Source organism: Nicotiana tomentosiformis, chromosome 3 (assembly GCF_000390325.3).
Source record: "Nicotiana tomentosiformis chromosome 3, ASM39032v3, whole genome shotgun sequence".
NCBI lineage: Eukaryota > Viridiplantae > Streptophyta > Magnoliopsida > Solanales > Solanaceae > Nicotiana > Nicotiana tomentosiformis.
Genome location: NC_090814.1, coordinates 131,398,086 through 131,406,369, shown reverse-complemented (window position 1 = coordinate 131,406,369; position 8,284 = coordinate 131,398,086).

Here is an 8,284-nt window from a genome sequence, read left to right as displayed (position 1 = left end):
GGAAGTTTGACCGGGGAGCTGACTTTTTGATGTCGGGCTCGAAATTTGATTTTGAAAATTTGAATAGCTTCGTTATGTCATTTATGACTTATGTGCAAAATTTGAAGTCATTACGGATTGATTTGATATGTTTCGGTACAAGATATAGAATTTAAAAGTTCAAAGTTCATAGATTTTGATTTGAGGTACGATTCATCGTCTTGATGTTGTTTGATATGATTTGAGGCCTCGAGTTGGTCCATGTTATGTTATGGAACGTGTTGGTATGTTTGGTTGAGGTCCCGGGGGCCTCGGGTGTGTTTCGGGATGAGTTTTGAGCGAGTCTGGGCATTTCCGAAACTCAGGTATGGTTCTGGTGCTTGGAATTTTGCGGACCGCGGCAGAATTTCGCTGACCGCGTCAGAATTTCGCGGGCCGCGCTTGGAAGTTCTGCAGATCCGCTGGTCCCACTTCGGAAGCCTATATCGTTTGATCTACAAGGAATTTTGAGATGATTCAAAAACGACAGTTGTTGCCCTTCGTGTCCAGTTTTCAGAAAGGTAAAGAAATCATCATTTAGACATCTGTAGCGAAAGTTATGGACAAAATACTAAAGCCTGATAATGCAGCCACCAAAAGCGCGGCCGCGCTCAAAATTTCGCGGACCGCGAAGTGGGAGGCCAGAGGTGCACTTTATAAACGGGGTTTAGGGCATTATTTCACATTTTGGACCTAGGGAGCTCGGTTTGTGGCGATTTTTGTGGGTTTTTCAAGAAATTCATTGGGGTAAGTGATTCTAACTCAAATTTGGTTATTATACATGAATATATCAATGATTTCATCATCTGATTAGTACTTTGAGGTGAAAATTTGGGAAAAATTGTAGAAACTTCATAAAATGAATTGTTGGGATTTGAATGTCGATTCGAAATTGGATTTGAGTGAAACTAGTATGGTTGTACTCGTGAGTGAATGGGTGTTCGTAATTTGTGACTTTTACCCGATTCGGAGACGTAGGCCTGAGGGCCGGGTTTGAGCCAATTTCGGGTTTTGGGCTAATTTGATAGTTTTTCTTGTGGAATTTATTCCATTAGCATGTATTGATGGTATTGTACTGATTGTGAATAGATTCGGAGCATTTGGAGGCCGAATCGAGGGGCAAGAGCATCGCGGAGTAGGGACTTGATTGGTTTGAGGTAAGTAACACTTCTAAACTTGGTTCAGAGGGTATGAATCCCCGAATTTTGTATGATATGAATTGTTGAAGGTGACACACACGATAGGTGACGAACATGTAGACGTGCACCACAGAAATTTTGTCTTGAATAAATCATGTGAAGTTGTAAAATTAAAGAATCGTGTCATTATTTGAACATGCGGCACGTGTTAGAGGAATTGAGCTGAGGCTTGTGATAAGGATCGTGTTTAGGCTATGTGCCGATATTTTAGGACCCATGGAGTCGTGTTGTTGTTGAATTAATTGTTCAAAAATATACATTTCACACACAGTAATAATTGTCCATTGTGAGGATATTTATGAGATTGAACTGCGCAACGCAGCAGGCCATAATGGCTTTATATATTATTATTGTTTTGCATCGGGGCTGCCCGTATACAGCAGGCCTTATTGGCTTTAATATTATATGGATCGGGACTGCCCGCCTGCAGCAGGCCTTATTGGCTTTACTATTTTATGGATTGGGGTTGCCTGCCATTATACAGATCGGGACTTCCCGCCTGCAGTACGACATATTGGCTTTGTATTACGCTTGGGCTGAAGGAGCCCCTCCGGAGTCTGTACACACCCCCAGTGAGTGTAGATGATCATCGATATTCGGGATGGACTTCCCAGGGCATGGACTTGCCTTACTTACTGCTTATATACATATTTGGGATGGATTTTCCCAGGGCATGGACTTGCCTTACTTATTTGTATTGTAATGAGTTACGTGGACATGGATCTTGTCAGTATCATTTATATTTAGGGATAAATTATCCTAGGGCTGGATTGGCCTTATACAGTACTGGGTGACTGACTGTCAATCGATGTGCATATATATATATATATATATATATATATATATACGGGTTGGAACACCCCTGGGCTGGATTGGCCATAAACAGTACCGAGTGACCGGATAATTTATGACCAGTATTTATATGAGGTCTTTCTACTGAGATTCCATATGCCTCATATCATGCAGTAATGATCTATTTCACTTGTACTGAGTTTAACTGTTGAACTTGAAAGCATGCCTATATTTCTGTATCATTATTTTTACTGGACTGTACCTGGAAAGCTCATCATTTCTTTCAGCCCAGAGGTTAGTCTTGTTACTTATTAAGTTAGTTGTACTCATACTACACTCTGCACCTCGTGTGCAGATTCAGGTGCTCCCGAATATGACGACTACTAGAATTCTGAGTTATTTCTATTGGAGAGTATCAAGGTAGCTGCTTGACGACCGCAGACTTGATTTCCTTCCTGTTTAGTTATTGTACTGTTCTATACTTCAGACAGTGATGCTTATCAGTCAGACTTTGTATTCATTTAGATGCTCATGTATTTAGTGACACCGGGTTTTGGGAGTGATATATTTGAAAATTTGAGATTTCTTTTGCTGAATTTAATTATTTTATTTTCAAATTTAAAAGAAATAGTGGTTTATTGGGATTTTTGGCTTGCCTAGTATTGAGATAGGCGCCATCACAACATGTGAGATTTTGTGTCGTGATATCCTACTATTAGGAAGAATTTAGTTTCTACTTCTTTACTTGTTAAGAATGGATTCAAATGTGTATTTGTATCTGATAAAGTTGTTGTAAGCAAGAATGAAATGTATGTTGGAAAGGGCTACCTCAAAGAGGGCCTTTTCAAACTCAATGTAATGGTTATTGACATTATTAATAAAATTTCAGCTTCTTCATATTTATTGGAGTCAAATGATTTATGGCATATTCGTTTAGGACATGTCAATTACAAAACCTTGTGGAAGTTAATTAATTTAGAAGTATTGCCTGAATTCTAGTGTAATAAATTAAAATGTCAAATATGTGTTGAATTTAAGTTTGTAAAACATCCTTATAAGTCTGTTGAAAAGAATTCAAATCTTTTAGATTTAATTCATACTAACATTTGTGATATGAAGTCGACACCATCTCGAGGTGGGAAAAAGTATTTTATAACTTTTATTGACGATTGTACTCGATATTGTTATGTTTATTTGCTTAATAGTAAGGATGAAGCAATTGAAGCATTTAAGCAATACAAGAATAAAGTGGAGAATCAATTGAATAAAAAGATCAAAATGATTAGAAGTGATATGGGTGGAGAATATGAATCTCCGTTTGCAGAAATATGTTCGGAATATGGAATTATCCATCAAACTAGTGCCCTCTACACACCTCAATCCAATAGAATTGCAGAAAGAAAAAACCAGACATTAAAAAAAATGATGAATTCTTTATTAATAAGTTCCGGATTACCGCAGAGTTTGTGGGAGGAGGCTATCCTTACAGCTAACCGAATACTCAATAAAGTACCCCCACAGCAAAACGCAATCTATTCCATATGAAAAAATGGAAGAAAACCCAACTTGAAATATTTCAAAGTGTGGGGGTGTTTAGCAAATGTACAAGTACCTTTACCCAAAAGGGTAAAAATCGGACCAAAAATTATGGATTGTGTTTTCATTGGATATGCTACAAAATAGTAAAGCATGTCGGTTGGTTCATAAATCTGATAATCCCGAAATTCATGTTAATACGGTAATTGAATCAGATAATGCTGAAATTTTTGAAAGCATTTATCCGTTTAAAACTGAATGCGAGTCGTTAAGTGAAAGAACTAAACGACCAAGGTAAGAACCAAAGGAAAATACTCCAAGTAAAGAAGATCCAAGGCGTAGTAAAAGTCAAAGAACATCTACTTCCTTTGGACCAGATTTTGTGACATTCTTGCTTGAAAATGAGCCTCAAACTTTCAAAGCAGCTATGTCATCTTCTGATTTAGCATTTTGAAAAGAGGCAGTCAATAGTGAGATTCAATCAATTTTGGATAACCATACATGGGAATTGGTTGATCTTCCTCCAGGAAATAAGCCTTTAGGTTCGAAATGGATCTTTAAACGAAAAATGAAAGCTGATGGCACTATTGACAAATATAAGGCAAGACTTGTTGTCAAAGGTTATAGATAAAAGGAAGGCCTTGATTACTTTGACACTTACTAGCCAGTAACGAGGATAACATCTATTAGGGTGTTAGCGGCACTGACGGTCATGTATGGTCTTCAAAATCCATTAAATGGATATTAAAACAGCTTTCTTAAATGAAGAATTAGAGAAGATATTTACATGGAACAACCTGAGGGTTTTGTGGTTCGGGTAAAGAAAAGAAAGTGTGCAAACTTGTTAAGTCGCTTTATGGACTTAAACAAGCACCCAAACAATGACATGCCAAATTTGACCAAACAATGTTGGCAAGTGGGTTTGAAATCAACGAGTGTGATAAATGTGTTTACATTAAAAACACTATAGGTCATGAAGTCATTGTTTATTTATATGTTGATGACATGGTTATAATGAGCAAAAATATGGCAGATATAAATGCTACTAAGCGCATGTTGGCGAGAAAATTCGAAATGAAAGACTTAGAAGTTGTCGATGTGATCTTAGGAATCAGAATTCACAAGACTCCACAAGGTCTAGCATTATCACAGTCTCACTACATTGAAAAAGTACTTGACAAGTTCAAGTATTTGGATTTCAAAATTGCCAAGACTCCAACTGACGCGACTTATGCACTTCAAAAGAATGAAGGTGAAAATGACTCATAATTGAACTATGCAAGAGTATTGGGAAGTTTGATGTATGTCATAAATTGTACGTGACCAGATATAGCATGTGCTATTAGCAAACTGAGTCGGTTTACAAGTAATCCCAATCAAATACATTGGATGGCAATGAAACGAGTTTTGGGGTATCTGAAACATACCCAAAATTATGCTTTATATTATAACAAATATCCCCCCGTGATCGAGGGATATAGTGATGCAAATTAGATTACCGGATCATCTAAAGTTAAATCCACAAGTGGATATATTTTCATAATTGGGGGTGGAGCAGTGTCTTGAAAATCATCCAAACAAACGTGCATCGCCCGTTCTACAATGGAATCTGAATTCATAGCTTTAGGCAAGGACGGTGAAGAAGCTGAATGGCTCCGGAATTACTTGGAAGATATTCTATTTTGGCCCAAACCTTTGGCACCTATATGTATATATTGTGATGGTCAAGCGGCAATTGGCAGGGCACGGAGCGTTATGTATAACGGAAAATCTCGCCACATACGACGAAGACACAATACCGTTAGACAACTACTCTCTAGTGGTATTGTCACTATTGACTACGTAAATTCAAGAGATAATGTGTCAGATCCACTTACAAAAGTCCTATCTAGAGAGGCAGTTGAAAGATCATCAAAGGGAATGGGGTTAAGACATAGGACAAGTCATCATGGCGGTAACTCTACCTAGCAGACTGGAGATCCCAAGAGCTAGGTTCAAAGAGATCATACAAAGTTATGAATGACGGTTCAACATTGTCAAATAACTCAACCCATTCTCGTGATAAAGATAATGTTCAGAAATCAGGGTAAAGCATTAAGGTTTTTTGATGAGTCAATAAAGCTTAAAGCTTTTTAGTGATTTGCTAAGTCTGGCAGGAAATGTTCAGATAGTGTGTCTATAGGATTACACGTTTAGAAATCACCAATGTGAGTGTGAAGTGTAAGCCGCTTCGAGGGGAATGAAAGTAAAGGCTCATTCTCTAAGAACTCATGAAATCAGACGGTGTTCATGGCTACAACGAACACAACCGTGAGAACCATAGATGGTTAAGGGTTGATTATGTGACTTATGTTGTCTAGGTATACAACAAATCTTGACGGTTCAAAGATATCAAATCTACCGATTAACCCAGTATATCCGATATAAGTTCACTACGGAAAGTTCAAAGGGGAACCTACTTATCCAGATGCAATTAATCCTTGTATGTAAATCACACACTCGTCCGTGCATTTCTTTGTCTTATAGCCATTTTTCATTCATGTGAGGGATTGTTGGGATTAAAAGATTGGTGAATGAGAAATGGAGGGAAAAAAGTGGAGGAAAAGTGAGCTCCATTTTGCTTTGAAAAAGAGCAAAGTGTCCCTCATTAGTGGTGAAAAGGAAAGTAAATGTGCTTATATTGAGAAAGCACTTCTCTTGGTGTTAAATGGGTTGGAAAGAAAGTAAGCCTCGCGCCGGCTTCGGCTTCGGATTCGTATTCGGATTCGAATTAGGTCAAAGATTGATTGATTAATCTTTTTGGACAAAATTTCTTTAAATTATTTAATTAATTAATTTAATTAATTCAACCCGGAATAACTCAGGACCCGCAAAATGACCCTGTCCGTTTCTTTCCCAGATTATTTTATATCCTTTTTTTTTCTCGGAATATTTCAAACGTGAAATGTTCCCACCTGTTCCAACAGCCATGGGTGTTTCTGAAAGGTTGCAAACCTTTTCAGATACAGTGCTAGAAAATGGCTATAAATATGCCTTGATCCCAAAATCTTTTCTTACGAAATTTTTTAATCTTCTTCTTCTTCTGCACAAAATTTTCGAGTGTGTTTTACAACCATTAAGTGGTTCGAAGTTCATTAGAGTTTTTGGTACCAATACGATGGTGAGTTAAATCGTTCTATCCTAGAAGGATAATATTCCAAAACCTCGAGTACTTGAGGGAAATAATTTCCTTAAGGACACATTGTGCATTCAGTGGGTTCGATTTTTTCCAAAATATATTTTCAGATTCTGCTTCTGATATATATATATATATATATATATATATATATATATATATATATATATATATATATATATATATTCCTGTTTATGTTTTTCCTTGTTACAGTAATATTACTATTTTTTTATATTATAGCATTACAGTTTGACTAATAATTACGACTTCATATATTCAAAATTATATACTCCATTATGTTATTTCAGTCAATGCACAAATGCACTCCATAACAATTAAGAAAACATATATATAACTTGTCTCTAATTGATGGTGTAAATGTAAATTATAAAGTCCTGGCCACTTGGGTAAAAGTAGAGGTTTTGGAGTTCAAGTGAACGAGGAGGATTAGCCAGAGAGAGTTTGTAAAACTGTATAAGTAGGCTATTTATACTTGTATCCCACATAAAATGAAAGGTGAGAGCAAGTTGTTTGGATCCTAATCCCAAGTGAATTGCCAAATTTGACAAAGAAGTTTTTACCGATGATAAATTAGACAATAACGAGTGAAATACTAAAGGAGCTAGACACAAAAATTTTAAGTGGTTCAAATTAAGACATACGTTTACTGAGCCAACACGGAGGTGAAGATCTTATCATTCCAAAAATAACATAGATGAGAGTACGAAAATATAAAAAGAATAACCTTATAAAGTTCACTTTTGAAGAAATCACATATGAAGCTAGTTAATAGTGATGTCCCAAAAAATTTCTCCCTAAATATTGAAACGTATATCACTGCACTACTGCAGTATGCTACCAAATGAGAAAAGGAGTCTCAATTTATAAAAAGTTTGTTGTTTTACCACACCAACTATAGTAGATTTATATTCTCTCTTTTAGGATTAAAAAAAAAACTAATTGTATACGGTAAATATATATGTCATATTCTCCCTTTAAAGAAGAGAGAAAATCCAATATGATAAGAAGTACAAACACACAACATGATTTCAAATGTGTCAATTGATAACATTTGGAGTTGACCATGTGTAATGTTCAGTAAGTGCGTGATGGTACCTTTAGGATTTGCATGCACAAAAAACTAAATCAGATCTAATTCGAATTAAACAGTATAAGATGCTTATTGCTCAAAATATTCCTGATTGAAATTCCTTACTAGAGAAAAAAAGAAGAAAATAAAAAGGTTCACCCTTGTGGCTACGGTGCTAAAATGTCATGTTCAACTTAATATAATCTCAGTGACTTTTTTCTTTTAAAGTTTACCTTACATATACCGCACTTAAAAAAATAATCTATATTATCAGGTCCATTTTACTTGTCGTCGTAGGAAACATTGGTTTTCAAATTATAAATTTCACTTTTTAAGAAGAGTAAACGAGTTTTTGACTAATATTGTCCCTTATCTTTGAGGGTAGGTCTATTTTGGTCCCTCAAATATAATCCTGAGCATATTTAGTCCCTTAAGTATGTTAAAGTGGAGCACCTTTAGTCTCACTGATACAAT